An 18,656-nucleotide genomic window follows, 5' to 3' on the forward strand; every position below is an offset into this window, starting at 1 on the left:
AAAATTAAAAACAGAATCAAAAACAGCAGAAGAAAAATCACACCCAGGAGGGAGGACAGACTGGCGTTCAACGCCAGTAAGGAGCATCTGGCTGGCGTTCAACGCCAGAACAGAGCATGAATCTGGTGCTGAACGCCAGAAACAAGCAACATTCTGGCGTTTGAACGCCAGGAATGTGTCTTGAGGAAAGCTGGCGCTGAACGCCAGTAACAAGCATGGAACTGGCGTTCAATGCCAGAAACATGCTACACATGGGCGTTGAATGCCCATAGTGTGCATCATCTCGGTGTTTAGACGCCAGAATGGTGTGCAAAGGCATTTTACATGCCTAATTGGTGCAGGGATGTAATTCCTTGACACCTCAGGATCTGTGGACCCCACAGGATCATCTCAGGATCTGTGGACCCCACAGGATCCCCACCTAACATATTCCCACCTTACCTCCTAATCCTATAACACTCTTCCTCATATCACACTTCCCAACAACTTCAATCTCTCTTCCCAATTACCCCCTTCACCACTCACATCCATCCACTCTTCCCCATAAACCCCACCTACCTTCAAAATTCAAAAACACTTTCCCACCCAATCCCACCCTAAATGACCGAAACTACACCCTCTCCCCTCCCTATATATACCCTTCCATTCTACTTCATTTTCACACAACACAACCCCCTCTTCTATACCTTGGCCGAACCTACACTTCCCCTTTTCCTCCATATTCTCTTCTTCTTCTTCTTCTCTTCTTTCTTCTCTTGCTCGAGGGCGAGCAATATTTTAAGTTTGGTGTGGTCAAAGCATAATCTTTTTTGTTTTCCATTACCATCAATGGCACCTAAGGCCGGAGAATCCTCTAGAAAAGGAAAAGGGAAGACAAAAGCTTCCACCTCCGAATCATGGGAGATGGAAAGATTCATCTCTAAAAGCCATCAAGACCACTTCTATGATGTTGTGGCAAAGAAGAAAGTGATCCCTGAGGTCCCTTTCAAGCTCAAGAAAAATGAGTATCCGGAGATCCGACATGAGATCCGAAGAAGAGGTTGGGAAGTCCTAACCAACCCCATGTAACAAGTTGGAATCTTAATGGTTCAAGAGTTCTATGCCAATGCATGGATCACTAGGAACCATGATCAAAGTATGAACCCGAGTCCAAAGAATTATCTCACAATGGACACTCATCATCATTCTCACCTACGAACGCGCGTGACTAACAACCACTTCCGTTCTACCTTAGGTCGGGCGCATATCTCTTGGATTCCTTAAACAGAATCTTCGTGGTATAAGCTAGATTGATGGCGGCATTCATGGGAATCCGGAAAGTCTAACCTTGTCTGTGGTATTCCGAGTAGGATTCCGGGATTGAATGACTGTGACGAGCTTCAAACTCCTGGAGGTTGGGCGTTAGTGACAGACACAAAAGAATCAAGGGATTCTATTCCAACCTGATTGAGAACCGACAGATGATTAGCCGTGCTGTGACAGAGCATTTGGACCTTTTTTACTGAGAGGATGGGATGTAGCCATTGACAACGGTGATGCCCTACATACAGCTTGCCATGGAAAGGAGTGATGAGAAGGAAGAGGGAAGAAGTAGGAAAGCAGAGATTCAAGAGGAGCACAGCATCTCCATACACCTATCTGAAATCCCCACCATGGAAATACATGAGTAACTTTATCTTTATTTTACGTTTATTATTTATTATTATTCGAAATCCATAATCAATTATAATCCGCTTGACTGAGATTTACAAGATGACTATAGCTTGCTTCATACCAACAATCTCTGTGGAATCGACCCTTACTCACATAAGGTTTATTACTTGGACGACCCAGTACACTTGCTGGTTAGTTGAACGGAGTTGTGTCCACACATAGCAAAGAGCCATTATCATAAAATAAATCTCATACAAGTATAAAGAAAATGGATCACAATTTCGTCCACCACTCACCAAAGAGTGATTGAGAATTCATTAGTGAAGAAGATGAACCCTAATGAGAGCTTGGAATCTCTCTCTCTCTCTACCCAAGAGTGTAACTACCAATAGCAAAAAAATCTAGAACAATCTAAAATGAGCAAAAAGTCCTTTAACCCTTCAACCCCTGGTCTTTATAAGCTCTTCCCGCCAAAGCACTTCCCCAAGATGAGATCTCCAACTGTCTCCACGCCCAGGTCACGTGACTCTTAAAAAAAATCATATTCAAGCATCGGCGCGCACGCGCAAAGCACGCGTGCACGCCACTGGGGCATCTTGCAATGCGAGCGGAGGCGCAACGTACGCGTGCGTGCCCATGGGGATTATGGCTTAGCCGCTACACATGCCGGCTCGTGGCTTGGCTTCTGCCTTTGACTTCTAGCTGCACAATCCACGAGGGCGCGCCAAGTACGCGCACACGCCCTTGCTGGAGTTCCCAAAGCTCAATTTCTCATGCTCATCTCCTTTGCGCCCATTCTCCTTCTCTCTTCCGGTTCATCCCTGCCCTATATTCTGAAACCACTTAACACACAGGTCACGGCATCGCATGGCACCAAGAGAAAATTAGAAATGTATCTAATTTAGTGCAAAATAAGCATGTTTTCATCCATGAGGCAAAAATTAGGAAAGGAACACAAAGTCTTGTATTTTCATAAGAAAAGCGTGTGGAATCATTGATAAAACCCCTGAAATTAATACAAGATAAACCCTCAAAATGAGGTTTATCAGGCATCTCATTTTCCTTTGAAGCTCAGAATAATTGGCATCTCTTTAGGAACTCAGAATCCAGATGATATTATTGACTCTCATATTTCAGTTCTTTTTTGTTCTTGAACACAGCTTCTTTTGAGTCTTGGCCGTGACCCTAAGCGCTTTGTTTTCCAGTATTACCACCGGAAACATAAATGCCACAGACACTTAACTGGGTGAACCCTTTCGGATTGTGATTCAGCTTTGCTAGAATCCCCAAAAAGTGTTGTCCAGAGTTGTTAAGCACACTCTTTTGTTTTAGATCACGACTTTAACTGCTCAGTCTCAAGCTTTTCACTTGACACCTTCACACCACAAGCATATAGTTAGGGGGGAGGAGTTCATTTGAACTTTTTAGGCCAAGATTTCATTTCTTTTAGGCCCTCCTAACCATTTATGCTCAAAGCCTTGGATCCTTGCTCTTGCCTTTTGGTTTAAAGAGCTATTGGCTTTTTCTTTCTTTTTCTGCTTGCTTTTTTTCCGCATTTATATATATTTTTTCTTCTATTGCTTTTTTTTTGCTTTTTTGCTGCTTTTTCTTGCTTCAAGAATCAATCTGTTTGGATTTTTCAGATTACCAATAATACTTCTCCTTTTTCATCATTCTTTCAAGATCCAACATTCTTAACTCCAACATCGAATATGCGTTGTATATTCATACATTCAAAAAGTAAAAGCAATGCCACCACATCAAGATAATTGAACTATTCTTACGATATAACTTGAAATTCAAGTATCTCCCTTTTCTTTTTCAAATAAAATTTTTCTTTTAAGTATGGTGATAGATGCATGGAATAATTCATAGCTTTAAGACATAAATAAAGATGATCATGCACTAGAAACAGACAATAAGATATAACACCTAAAGGAAAACAGAAAAAAATAACTTAGGCAAGGTGATTAAGGGAATGGGACCACCTTAGTGATGACGGCTACTACTCCCTCTGGTAAATCCAATGGAGCATTTAAGCTCCTCTATGTCTCTTCCTTGCCTCTATTGTTCTTCCTTCATAACTCTTTGATCTTCTCTTATTTCATGGAGGATAGTAGCGTGGTCTTGATGCTCCACCCTCAATTACTCTACATTTTAACTTAGCTCTCCTATTGAGGTGTTAAGTTGATCCCAATAGTTTTGGAGAGGAAAGTACATCCCTTGAGGCATCTTAGGGATCTTTTGTTGAGGTGGCTCTACATGCTCTTGTTGAGGTGCATGTGTAGGCTCTCTAACATGCTCCATCCTTCCTTTAGTGATGGGCTTCTCCTCTCAATGGGGATGTCTCCTCCTATGACAATTCCAGCTGAATTGCATTAGTGACATATGAGGTGAGGGAAGTGGAGGCAAGTGCCTTTCCCTTCCTCTTCCTTGAGATTTTACCAGTCTTTGGTGCCATACTTAGGAGTGGAAGAAGTCAAAAAGCAAAGCTTTTACAACACCAAACTTGAGAGTTTTGTACGTCCTCGAGCAAATATGAATAATGGGGAAGAAAAGAGTAGAAAAAGAAGAAAGAGGTAGAGATAGAGGGAGGGAAGGGAAGGGGTGAATGATAGGTGGGGTAGGTGTAGAATCTATGGGACCCACTGATCCTGAGAGGCTAGAGAATTTGAATTTCCTGCCCCCTTGTGGGCGTTAAATGCCCAGCCTCTGCTCCCCTGGCTGGCGTTCAACGCCAGCTTCCTGCTCCATATAGGGTGTTGAACACCCTTGAGGGTCTCCCTTCCTGGCATTCAACGCCAAGTCTTTGCTCCCTGGCTGGCGTTGAACGCCAGCTTCTTGCTCCATTGTGGGTGTCGAACGCCCTCTAGGGACTCCTCCCTTGGCATTCAATGCCAGCTTCCTCACCCATTGAGGGCGTTGAATCCCCCTTTTCCTCCTTGTCTGGCTTTCAACGCCAACAAGGGGTCTATTCCAGGGTGTTTTGTTTCCATCTCTGAACGTCTATGTCTTTGTTCTAACTACTGCACATGATCACAAACATTAAAAGAAAGGGAAAATGAAAGGAATTAAACATAAATGAACTCAAGTGAAAATAAACAAAAGAAAAACAAAAGTACTCTAGTCATGGATGGGTTGCCTCCCAACAAGCGCTTCTTTACCGTCACTAACTTGACGGACAGCTCCTTTTATGGAGGAAGGTAGTCATAGAGGATTAAATTCTTACTCCTTAGTGGGAGCATCCTTCCTGTGCTCTCATGGATTAGCTTAAGACGATCAAGAGGCAGGATCTTGTTCACTGCATGAGGCTGGGTTGGACTTGCAGTAATATGTTGGTGTCCCTTTGTGCCATTTCCCTCTTCCATGGTGAATACTATGATGAGATAAGTGAATACTACCATCTTTCATGGTGAGAAGCCTTCAGTAGAGATCTTTTTGGTCCTCCATTCCCTAGGCATCTTTCTCTTAGGACACTCTTCCTTGGTTGATACTACACACCCGACACCAAACTTATGTTTGGTGGTAGGGGTTGAATTAGTTACATCTAAGGGAGGAAGCTTGAATGCTGAATCCTTTATGCAAGTGCCTCCTTGTTAAGGGGTAATGGAGGGTTAAAAACCTCGAACACCATCCAGTCCTCATGCAACCTCAGTGCCTTCTCTCCTTGCTTAACATCTATTAGGGCTCTTTTAGTGGCCAAGAGTGAGGTTTCGAGAATGATAGAGTCAGTCGCATCCTCTCCCATGTCAAAGCCTGTAGGGAAGAAGAGCCCTCCAACCTTTACCAGTACATTCTCCACTGTCTCGTGTGCTTGCCTCAAAGACTGGTCATTTATTTGCATGGTAATCCTTGTTGCTTATGCCTCTTGGATTCCAAACTTCTTCATCACAGATGAAGGTAGCAGATTCAAATTTAAGCCAAGATCATACAGGGCTTTATCAAGAGCGATCTTTCCAGTAGTGCATAGAATTTGAAAGCTCCCTGGATCTGGCATCTTCCTTGGTAGTTCATTCTGGACTAAAGCACTGCACTCTTTAGTCAGTACCATAGTCTCATCTCCCCTTAAGTCTGTCTTTTCAAAAAGAATGCAATTTAGACAGGCTGTATAGGGGATCTTCTTTTCCAGTACCTCTGTAAAAGAGATTTTGACTTGCAACTTCTTGAGTGCTGCTAGAAAATGAGTCAGTTGCTCATCTTCTGGTTCTTTTTGTATGCCTAGAAAAAGTAGCTTTTGAGACTCTTTCACCTCTGCAAGGGCGTGCTCTGTGGTAATCACAGGCTCCTCTTGCACGCCCAGAGAAGAATCAAGTTGAGGTTTCTTCTCCTCTGTAAGGGCGTGCTCAATGGCATTCTCAGGATCCTTCTGGTCCTTGATTGCCTTAAGTCCCTCAGTAGCAGGCTCCTGAGGTTCGGCCTCCTTGGTGAGGACTACTATTCCACCTTCTTTTAAGGTCTCCTTCCCAAAGAGCATCAGGTTGAGAGCATCAGGTTTTCTTTGAAGTCCCTATAGAGATGCACCTCCTCAAACAACTCAGTAAGAGGAATATTAACTTTTTCAGGTATCCACTGGTCGTGGGTGTGAGTGTCTCCTTGAGGGTAGTTATCACTCATATCACTAGGAGCATTATAAATCTCAGCAGGAGGTGCGGCTACAGTCTCCATGTCTAGAACTTATGTCCTAACTAGGGGCTCCTCACAGGAGTATAAGTGTTGGTTATTGGCAGCTATCTCAATGAGCTCATCTGCCTCTTCGTGTGCCCCTATAAAATACATGAACTGCCTGCAAAGTGATCTACTATCTTCTTGGCTATCTCAAAGATGGCTTCGTAGAAGATGATCATCTTGCCCCATCCTAAGAACATATGGGGAGGGCTATTCCTGAACATCAGCTTGTACTTCTCCCAAGTATCATGGAGGGACTCACTCTCCTTCTGCCTGAAGGTCTGAACATCTATCACTAGCTTAGTTAATCTCTGTGAGGGATAGAAACTGTTCAGGAATTTGTTAACAACCTTATCCCAAGTGTTCACACTTCCTCTAAGTTCCATATGCCACCATTCATTTGCTTGATCACTCAGAGCAAATGGGAAGAGTTTTAGCCTGGGGACTTCAGGGTCCACTCCATTGGCCTTTACAGTGTCATAGAACTGTAGAAAGTCAGATATGAACTTACTGGGGTCTTCCTGTGGGTGTCCATGAAATAGGCACTTTTGCCGTAATAGCAGGACCTGGTCTATGTTGACCTTAAAGTCATCTGAGTCAATAGGAGTGTCAAATGTATAGGAGCCCAAAGGTCTCCCGATTCGTGTATTTCCCTTTGGATCCATAGTGACTTCGGTGTTCCTGCATACATAAACAAGAGGCAGAAAAATGGGAGTCTTTATGTCATAGTATAAGGAGCTCCCAGTGAGATATCCAAAAGAAATAGAAGAGAATAAAGAGGGAGAATTCAAAAAATAAAGAGAGAAAAAGAATTTTAAAAATTATTTTTTTTAAATTAAAAAATAATAAATAAAAATGAAAAAATTAATTAGAAAATTCAAAAATAAAATAAAAAATTAGAAATAAAGGGATTTAACAATTTTTGAAATTCAAAAAGAAAGACAAACAATTAACTAACAAGATTTGAAAAGAAAGATAACAGATTTGATTTTGAAAATTTTAAAATTCAAAAAGAGAAAGTTAAACAAAAAGATTTGAAATTTGAATTTGAAAAGAGAGAAAAGATTTGAAATTTAAAATTTAAAAGAAAGAGTCAAAATAGATAAGATAAGATTTAAAAATTTAAAATTTAAAAGATTTGAAATTTAAAATTGAGATTTAGAAAATTAAAATTTTAAGATTTAAAATTCAAATTTGAAATTTTAAAGATCTAGATTTTAGAAAGATAAGATTTGAAAAGATTTGATTTTCAGAATTTTTGAATTTGAATTTTGAAAAAGATTTGATTTTGAAATTTGAAATTGATTTAAGATAAGATAAAGATTTTGAAATTTGAATTTTAAAATTTGAATTTAAAATAAGATAAGATAGGATCTTTTTGAAATTCAAAGAAAGATAAAAAGATAAGATAAAGATTTGAAAAAGATAACAAGAAAATTTAAAAATTGAATTTTTAATTTTAAAAAATTTAAAAAGGCAAACACAAAAAGATACCAAACTTAAAATTTTTGAAATCAAAGGTTATAATTTTTGAAATGTTTGGAGAAAAAGCACAAAAGGACACCAAACTTAAAAATTTTAAGATTAAACAAAAGAAAATAATAGGAACAGTTCGAATACTATGAAGAACACTCAAGAAACATTTTCGACAAACTAAAGGAAAGAAAAACCAAGAAACATCAAAAAGACACCAAACTTAAAAATTTTATGATTAAAGACACTAATTTATGCAAAATTAAAGGAAAAACAACTAAAAGACACCAAACTTAAAATTTTTAGATCAAAGACACTAGTTTTTTTCGAAAATTAGAAAGAAAAATGCTAAGAGACACCAAACTTAAGAAAAGAAACAAGAACAACTTGAATACCAAGAAGAACACTTAAGAGCAGATTCGAAAATTCAAAGAAAATAAAGAACACACAAAGTACACTAAACTTAAGAACTGACACTAGACTTAACCAAAAGACAAAGAAAAGATGGATTTTGAAAAGTTTTTGAAAAAGAAAACGAAAGACAAAAAACAAAATAGTAAAAAGTACCTAATCTAGGCAACAAGATAATCCGGTAGTTGGTCAAACTCGAACAATCCCTGGCAACGGCACCAAAAATATGGTTCACAAAATTGAATCCGCAATATTCACACAGATAGACCGGCAAGTACATCGGGACGTACTATCCCATCAAGGAATTGCAAGAACCCATGTGAAATAGGGATGACGGTCAAATTATACTCCCAATTCATTAGGATGAAGAACGAAGATACATCTTAGAATGGAATCAAGCATAGATTGAAATAGAATAGTGATATTGTTAATCCATAAGAATCAGCAAAGCTCCTAACGTTAACCTAGGAGGTTAGTGACTCATAGCTTACAATAATGTTCGAAATTAAAAGTGTGGGAAGAAGTTGTGGTCGAAGATCCTAAACATGGGTGATCTTCTCTTATATATACTAATCTAATAACTAAGGATTACAGAAATAGGGTGAACTAGGTTGATAGTGCAAAAATCCACTTTCCGAGCCCACTTGGTGAATGTTTGGGATGAGCTAAGGGTGTCTCCACGAGCTAGCACCCTTCTTGGGCATTGAACACCAGCTTTGGACTCCTTTTTAGGCTTTGGTCACCAGCTGCTCCTTTTTGGGCATCCAACGCCAGGAAGAGGGTGAAGTTCTGGCGTTGAACGCCAGTTTTGGACCTTAATTTCCAAAGCAAAGTATAGACTATTATATATTTCTGGAAAGCTCTGGATGTTAGCTTTCCATAGTCGTTGAGAGCGCACCATTTGGACTTCTGTAGCTCCAAAAATGCTCCTTGGAGTGCATGGAGGTCAGAATCTGACAGCATTTGCAGTCCTTTCTCTGTCTCTGAGTCAGACTTTTTCCAAAGCTCCTCAATTTCAGTAAGAAAATACCTGAAATCATCATAAAATACACAAACTCAAAGTAGAATCCAAAAATATGAATTTTTCACTAAAACCTATGAAAACATAATAGAAATTAAACAAAACATAACAAAAACTATATGAAAATGATGCAAAAAAGCGTATAAAATATCCGCCCATCGGCCGTGCATGCTGCTGCCAGGACTTAATTAATCGTAAAATTATTTGGCCAAACTTAATTAATGCAAATAATATAAAATACTAGGATCAGACAAGGAACGGAACAGGCAACAACCAGTTTGGCCCAGTGAATTTTTGTTAAAACAAGTGAACTGGCAGGTTTGATAAACCCAAATTTGAAAATTTTTTTAATCTCCAAGACAACGTCGTTTTCTTTTTTTTCTTTTTTTTTAAAAAAAAAAATCCTAATGCTCAAGTCTCAAAGGAAGCCTCATCTACATCTAACTCCTTCTTAGACTCAATCTCACAAAGGCAGAGCTCTTAGCCTCTCACTCTCTCACTCAGTCTACCACTGCTATCGCAGGATTGCTTCATGTTAACGATCCTCTGCATCTTCTCGCTGGCTCCGGTGCATCATTTTCTCTATATTGTCGCCTCTGTCTGTAGCTCGCCTTCACTTTGTCATGGCATGCGGCTCTTCTTGCTCCTATGCTTCTATCCTCGTTTTGGCCACATCTGTCATATTAGCTTGTTCGCACTATTGCAATGCTGCCTCCCTCTTGCTAGTCTCTAATTTGCCGTGGCTTGTTCTCCCTCTTCTCTGGTGCATGCAATCAACCTTGTGGTGAGATTTTATTTTATTTTTTGTTATCCTATATTAATCTTTTATGGTTGATTACTTGATTATTGTTATTTTCTTTTTTAATGTAAGTTTAGTGGTTTATTGATGCTTGTTTTCTTATTGTTGTTGTTCATAGTTGATTTTGTTACTATTTTATAAACTTTGTAAATTTATTGTTGTTGTTCTATATTATAGGATAGGCTCTGCTCTATATTATTCTATATTATTATTGTTCTATGCAATGGTTGAATTGGCTCTGTGAATTGATTAAATGATAGGTTATAATATTATATTGTTGTTGTCTTATTTTATATTGAATTAGGATGGGTTCACTAAATATACCATCAGAAATACCATTATCCTAAGAACAAGAATTAACTCCTGATGCAACAATTGTAACACAAAAAAATAATAATAGAGGAAACAATGATCCTGCATGGAGCCATTATAAACATGAAGTTGAATCTAGAAAAACTATTCTATTTTGCATATATTGTGAGAAGATTATTGGGGGGGTCAAGGAATCAATTGGTTTAAGCATTATTTGGCCGAGAAAGGAGGAGATACTGAGACACGCCAAAAGGTGCTAGCATAAGTAAGATTTGTTCAAAACATTAAAGACATTCGAAGTAAGAAGAGGAAAGCTAAAAAACAATATGTAAAAGGTTATAAAAGTTGTGATGAAGTTGAAAGAGAATTTGATGAGATCAAACACAATGAAGTGTGACAACAACAAAAATCAAGACTTTCACCACCTAGCACTAGTAAGATTTGTTCAAACAATCAAAGACCTTCAAAGCAAGAAGAGGAAAGCTCAAGAACAATATGCAGAAACTCATCATGATTGTGATGATATTAAAAGAGAATTTGATGAGATCGAACGCAATGAAATACGATAATAACAAAAATCAAGGATTCCACCACCTAGATCTAGAAAAGAAAAACATGTTAAATGACTAGAATATTTTTTTTTACATTGGCAACAACATCTGGAGCTCAACTTACTATATAAAGTGTACTCCAAAGCAAAAAATTATGGAGAAGTGTGACATTACCATTGCAAAATAGATGATAGATGCCTATGTGCCATTTAATGCAATAAATTCAACTTATTATCAACCAATGATTGATACTATTGCAAGCATGGTGCAGGGTATAAGGGCCCAAATTATGCAAGAGTTTGTGGGTATTTGTTGAGTAAATTGGTTGAAAATATGAAGAAAATGATTGAAAGTTATCGTGAGATTTGGAAGTAAATTGGATGTACTATCATGGTCAATGGATAGACTGATCGTTTTAGGCGCATGTTAATTAATATTTTAGTTTATTATCCTAAAATACTATTTTTCTAAAGTCAGCTGATACTTTTCGTGTCTCAAAAGTTGTTGATGCTTTGTTTAAGTTGTTTAGGGATATTATATTATTTGTTGGTCCTGAGAATGTTGTGCATGTAGTGGTGGATAATGCTTCAAATTATGTTGCTACTGACAGATTATTGGAATCTAAGTTTTCTAAGCTATATTAGTCTCCTTGTACTACTCATTCTATTAATTAGATGCTCTAGGATATTAGGAAGTTAGAGGAAGTGAGTGAAACTGTGTCACAAGTTTCAATGATTACAAAGTACATATATAATCATTGCCATCCATTGTACTTGATGAGAAAATTTACAGGTGGGTTGAAATACTTTGGCCAGCTGCAACTCGATTTGCCACTAACTTCATTGCTTTAAAAAGTAGTTTTGCTCAAAAGGATACTTTGAGAGCCGTGGTGACATCTAAAAAATGGACAAGCTCAACTTACTCCAAAGAAAATAAAGCTAAAAATATTTGTGGATCAAGTCTTATATTCTATATTTTGGAGCCAATGCACTGATATTGTTAAGTTTACCAATCCACTTGTTCGTGTATTGTGTATTATTGATAGTGAAAATAGAGCTGTAATGAGTTTTCTTTATCAAGCTATTGATAAGACTAGAGAAGAGATGGTGAAGAGGTTTCAAAAAAAAAGTTTGTGGATCCTTGATGAGCGGATAATTTGTACCCTTTTTGGCATTGTTTTTAGTATGTTTTTGGTAGTTTTAGTTGAGTTTTTATTATATTTTTATTAGTTTTTAGTTAAAATTCACTTTTCTGGACTTTACTATGAGTTTGTGTGTTTTTCTGTGATTTCAGGTATTTTCTGACTGAAATTGAAGGTTCTGAGCAAAAATCTGATTCAAAGACTGAAAAGGACTGCAGATGCTGTTGGATTCTGACCTCCCTGCACTCGAAGTGGATTTTCTGGAGCTACAGAAGCCAAATTGGCGCGCTCTCAACGGCATTGGAAAGTAGACATCCTGGGCTTTCCAGCAATATATGATAGTCCATACTTTGCTCAAGATTTGATGGCCCAAACCGGCGTGGAAATTCAGCCTCAGAAATTCCAGCGTTTAACGCTGGAACTGGCATAAAACTTGGAGTTAAACGCCCAAACTGGCATGAAAGCTGGCGTTTAACTCCAAAAAAGGTCTCTACACGAAAATGCTTCATTGCTCAGCCCAAGCACACACCAAGTGGACCCAGAAGTGGATTTTTACGTCATTTACTCATTTCTGTACACCCTAGGTTACTAGTTTACTATTAATAGGATCTTTTGACATTGTATCTGGACCTCATGACATTTTTACACGTTTCTTTGTGCACTCTCCACGGCATGAGCCTCTAAACCCCATGGTTGGGGGTGAGGAGCTCTGCTGTGTCTTGATGGATTAATGCAATTACTACTGTTTCTTATTCAATCATGCTTGCTTCCATTCTAAGATATCACTTGCTCTTAACCCGGATGAATGTGATGATCCGTGACACTCATCATCATTCTCAACTATGAACGTGTGCCTGACAACCACCTCCGTTCTACCTTAGATTGAGTAGATATCTCTTGGATTCCTTAATAAGAATCTTCGTGGTATAAGCTAGAACTGATGGCGGCATTCAAGAGAATCCGGAAGGTCTAAACCTTGTCTGTGGTATTCTGAGTAGGATTCAATGATTGAATGACTGTGACGTGCTTCAAACTCCTAGCAGGCGGGGCGTTAGTGACAGACGCAAAAGAATCACTGGATTCTATTCCGGCCTGACTGAGAACCGACAGATGATTAGCCATGCTGTGACAGAGCATAGGAACGTTTTCACTGAGAGGATGGGAGGTAGCCACTGACAACGGTGAAACCCTACATACAGCTTGCCATGGAAGGAGCCTTGCGTGTTTGATGAAGAAGACAGTAGGAAAGCAGAGATTCAGAAGATGGAGCATCTCCAAAGCCTCAACCTATTCTCCATTACTGCAAAACAAGTACCTATTTTATGTTCTTTTGCTTTTCACAATCAATCCTGATAATTTCTGATATCCTGACTAAGATTTACAAGATAACCATAGCTTGCTTCAAGCCGACAATCTCCGTGGGATCGACCCTTGCTCACGCAAGGTATTACTTGGACGACCCAATGCACTTGCTGGTTAGTTGTGCGGGATTGCAAAAGTGTGATTGCAATTTCGTGCACCAATCCTAATTTAAAAATTTTAGATACACGTTGTGATTCACAGCTTCACAAAAAATTTTCATGTTGTTGGTTATTGGTTAAACCCATCTTTTTGCTTCAATTCTTAAGAATTTGAAAAGAACAAGCAAATACTGATGAGTTATTAGATGTCATTGAAAAATATGATTATGGTGGTCCAAATTTGAATTATGAGCTAACAAGTGAGATCAGAATCTTTAAAAATTTTGAGCATGACTTTAGAAGGTTGTCTACAACACTGAACGAAGCACATTGATGTCAGGTGAATTCTTATTCAATTCCGGTAGGTAACAAATAAGGGGTTCAGCCAACTCTTGCCAAATCATATTGGGTTGGACCCTAAAACCCACTACACCAAAAATCATCTCACTAGAATAACACAAACCTAAACCTAATTTCATCTTTTACCATAATTCACAATACATATTAAAAAAAATGACTGCAGCACACCCACTCTCCTTCTCCCTAACCATTATATCCACAATGTCATCGTCGTTGCCATTTGGCTCAGCCTCCGCACTTTGCCACAACCATGCCAGTTGCCACACTTCCTAAAGCTATCATTGAATATCCCGTAGCACCACTGGGCCACCTTTCCTCTGGCTAGATCTCGCCGAAAACCTCCAGCGTTCGTTAGGCAAGAAACAGCATTGGCGAGAATGGACATTAAGACAGAACGGAGCTCCCTCGTTGGGTCACTGCGCCATGTCTCCTCCATCGAAGCATGCCCAAAACCACTCGTAGACGCTAGGCTAGAAATAGAGCTCTCTCGCCGCAGAGACCACCCTCGTCATCTAGCACAATTGCTCCAGCCCCAGTGACGAATGAATTCTTGCATGGTCTAGAATTTTACAAATAAGCTCTCGTTGTAAGTATAGTTCCTAAACCAATAGAGAATCCTTTCATACAAAAGTTTTGGTTGTCATTAAAGCAAACCCAATAAAATTTTATAACCGAAGTATTGAAACCTCGGGTCGTCTCTCAAGGAATTGCTGGAAAGTATGATTTATTATTGGTTATGGAAAAAGGTATATTTTTGGGTTTTTGAAATAGGAAACAAGGAAATAAATTAACAATAAAGTAAATTAATTATTATGAAAACCATTGCAAGGTATAAGAACTGGAAATCCCATCCTAGTTATCCTTATCAGGTGTGATGAGAATTGGTTATTGCTCCCACTTAGTTAACCCTTACTAAATAAAGGAAAGTCAAGTGGACTAATCAATTTGATTCCTCAAGTCCTAGTCAACTCCTATGGAAAGACTAGCTTTAGAGGGATCCAAATCAATCAGCAAATTCCAATTTTCAATCAACGGCTGAGTTTGATAACTAAAGTGTCACCAATTACTCAACCAAAGCAAAGGGAGAAGAAATCTAAATTAAATTAAAAGCATCCATAACATAAATAAAGGAAAGCAATCTTAAATCTGAAATACCTCAATTTGTATTAAATAGAAAATCAAATTAACATGGAAATTCATAAATCAAAGTAATAGAATAAATAAAAATAGAAGAGAAACTAAAGTAAAGGAACATTGAACTTGGAATGAAGAAGAAGTAAACCTAACCTAAGAGGAATCCTAAATCCTAAAAACTAAGAGAGAGGAGAGAGCCTCTCTCTCTAGAAAAACTACATCAAAAACTTAAATTGTGAATAATGAATGTTGTCTCCATGAATGGATGCATTCTCCCACTTTATAGCCTATAATCTGTATTTTCTGGGCCGAAAATTGGGTAAAAAATAGCCCAGAAATTGCCCCCAATGATTTCTGATACGTCCAGCACGCGGCAAAGTCACGCGTATGCGTGGATTGAGTTTTCTCCAGGTCACGTGTGCGTGTAATCCATGTGTGCGCGTCACCTATCTTCGAGGCAGCTTTGGTAAATTATATATCATTGCGAAGCCCCGAATGTTAGCTTTCTAACTCAGGTAAAACCGCATCATTTAGATTTTTGTAGCTCAAGTTATGGTTGTTTTAGTACCAAGAGGTTAGGCTGGACAGCTTTAGCAGTTCATTCAGTTTCTTGTATTCCTTCCACTTCTGCATGCTTCCTTTCCATTCTCTAAGCCATTCCTGCCCTGTAATATCTAAAAACACTTAACACACATATCACGGCATCGAATGGTAATAAGAGGGAATTTAAACATAGCAAGTTTAAGGCCAAAGAAGCATGTTCTCAATCATAGCACAAAGTTAGGAAGGGAAAATGTAAAACCATGCAAATAGTATAAATAAGTGTGCAAAGGCTTGATAAAAACCACTCAAATTAGCACAAGATAAACCATAAAATAGTGATTTATCAATCTTCTCACACGTAAACATTAGCATGTCCTCATGCTAAGCTCAAGGAGACAAAAGGAATGAATGGGGGAAAGTAAAACTCATGAAATGCAACCTATATATGAATGCAACTATATGCTAAGATGGTTCTATCTACTTGGTCAAAAGTAAACAATTTTTTCAAGACAAAAATAGATCAGATTCCACTAATTCAAATCATACAATAAAAGACAAGTAAACTTGTAAGAAGATAGCTCATGAAAGCAGAGAACATAGAATTAAGAATTGAACCCTCACTGGTAGTATATATGCACTCTAATCTCTCAAGTGTCTAGGGTTGATCACTCTACTCTTCTCTAGTCATGCTTTCTAAAACTTTGTTCTTCATCTAACCAATCAACAAATATTTAGTACACCAATGCAAACTGGTGCACGAAATTGTGTGTGCCAATATTAATCGACTATTTAACACAGCTTCGCACAACTAACCAACAAGTGCACTGGGTCGTCCAAGTAATACCTTGCGTGAGTAAGGGTCGATCCCACGGAGATTATTGGTTTGAAGCAAGCTATGTTTATTTTATTATTCTTAGTTAGGATATCAATTAAAATTATCAGTTTGAATTATTAGAAAAATAAAGAGCGTGAAATAAATAATTGTTACTTTAATAATAGAGAATATGTTGGAGTTTTGGAGATGCTTCATCTGCTTTATTTCAGCTTTTCTCTTGTAATCCTCTTCCCACACGCAAGGTTCCTTCCATGGCAAGCTCTATGTAGGGTGTCACCGTTGTCAATGGCTACTTCCCATCCTCTCAGTGAAAACGGTCCAAATGCTCTATCACAGCACGGCTAATCATCTGTCAGTTCTCAATATGATTGGAATAGAATCCAATGATTCTTTTGCGTCTGTCACTAATGCCCAGCCTTTAGGAATTTGAAGCTCGTCACAGTCATCCAATCCCAGAATTCTACTCAGAATACCACAGACAAGGTTTAGATTTTCTGGATTCTCATGAATGCCGCCATCAATCCGGCTTATACCACGAAGATTCTGATTAAGGAATCTAAGAGATACTCATTCAATCTGATGTAGAACGGAGGTGGTTGTCAAGCACATGTTCATGGATTGAGGAAGGTGATGAGTGTCACGGATCATCACCTTCTCCATACTTAAGCGCGAATGAACATCTTAGATAGGAACATGCATGTTTGAATAGAAAACAGAAGTAATTGCATTAATTCATCGAGACGCTGCAGAGCTCCTCACCCCCAACAATGGAGTTTAGAGACTCATGCCATCAAAGAGTATAACATTCAGATCTGAAAATGTCATGAGATACAGAATAAATTTCTAAAAGTTGTTTAAATACTAAACTAGTAACCTAGGTTTACAGAAAATGAGTAAACTAAGATAATTGGTGCAGAAATCCACTTCTGGGGCCTACTTGGTGTGTGCTGGGGCTGAGACTTAAGCCTCTCACGTGCTTGGGCTGTTTCTGGAGTTGAACGCCAGGTTGTAACGTGTTTTGGGCGTTGAACTCCAACTTGTAACCTGTTTCTGGCACTGGACGCCAGACTGCAACATGGAACTGGCATTGAACGCCAGTTTACGTCATCTATCTTCGCACAAAGTATGGACTATTATATATTACTGAAAAGCCCTGGATGTCTACTTTCCAACCCAATTGAGAGCGCGTCAATTGGACTCTTGTAGCTCCAAAAAATCTATTCCGAGTGTAGGGAGGTCAGGATCCAACAACATCAGCAGTCCTTTTTCAGCCTAACTCAGATTTTTGCTCAGCTCCCTCAATTTCAGCCAGAAAATACCTGAAATCACGGAAAAATACACAAACTCATAGTAAAGTCCAAAAATATGATTTTTGCCTAAAAAATAATAATATTCTACTAAAAACTAATTAAAACATACTAAAATCTACATGAAATTACCCCCAAAAAGCGTATAAAATATCCGCTCATCACAACACCAAACTTAAACTGTTGCTTGTCCCCAAGCAACTAGATGAATAAAATAGGATAAAAAGAAATTAAGGAGCAATAAAATCTCCGAGTCTTAAGTGAAGCTCAGATTCTAATTTAGATGAGCGAGGCTAGTAGCTTTTTGTTTCTGAACAGTTTTGGCATCTCACTTTATCCTTTGAAATTCAGAATGATTGGCATCCATAGGAACTCAGAATTCAGATAGTATTATTGATTCTCCTAGTGTAGTATGTTGATTCTTGAACACAGTTACTTTATGAGTCTTGGCCGTGGCCCTAAGCACTTTGTTTTCCAGTATTACCACCGGATACATAAATGCCACAGACACATAATTGGTTGAACCTTTTCAGATTGTGACTTAACTTTGCTAAAATCCCCAATTGGAGGTGTCCAGAGCTCTTAAGCACACTCTTTTGCCTTGGATCACGACTTTAACCACTCAGTCTCAAGTTCTTCACTTGGACCTACATGCCACAAGCACATGGTTAGGGACAGCTTGGTTTAGCCGCTTAGGCCTGGATTTACTTTCTTGGGCCCTCCTATCCACTGATGCTCAAAGCCTTGGATCCTTTTTACCCTTGCATTTTGGTTTTAAGGGCTATTGGCTTTTTTTCTTTTTCTTGATCCAATGAAATATTGTAATTTTTAAATTTTTTTTTTGCAAGCTTTGCTTCTACTTCACTGCTTTTTCTTGCTTCAAGAATCAATTTTATGATTTTTCAGATCATCAATAACATTTCTCTTGTTCATCATTCTTTCAAGAGCCAACTATTTTAACATTCACAAAATTCAATATAAAAAATATGCA

This window comes from Arachis stenosperma, chromosome 9 (assembly GCF_014773155.1).
Source record: "Arachis stenosperma cultivar V10309 chromosome 9, arast.V10309.gnm1.PFL2, whole genome shotgun sequence".
NCBI classification, from domain to species: Eukaryota; Viridiplantae; Streptophyta; class Magnoliopsida; order Fabales; family Fabaceae; genus Arachis; species Arachis stenosperma.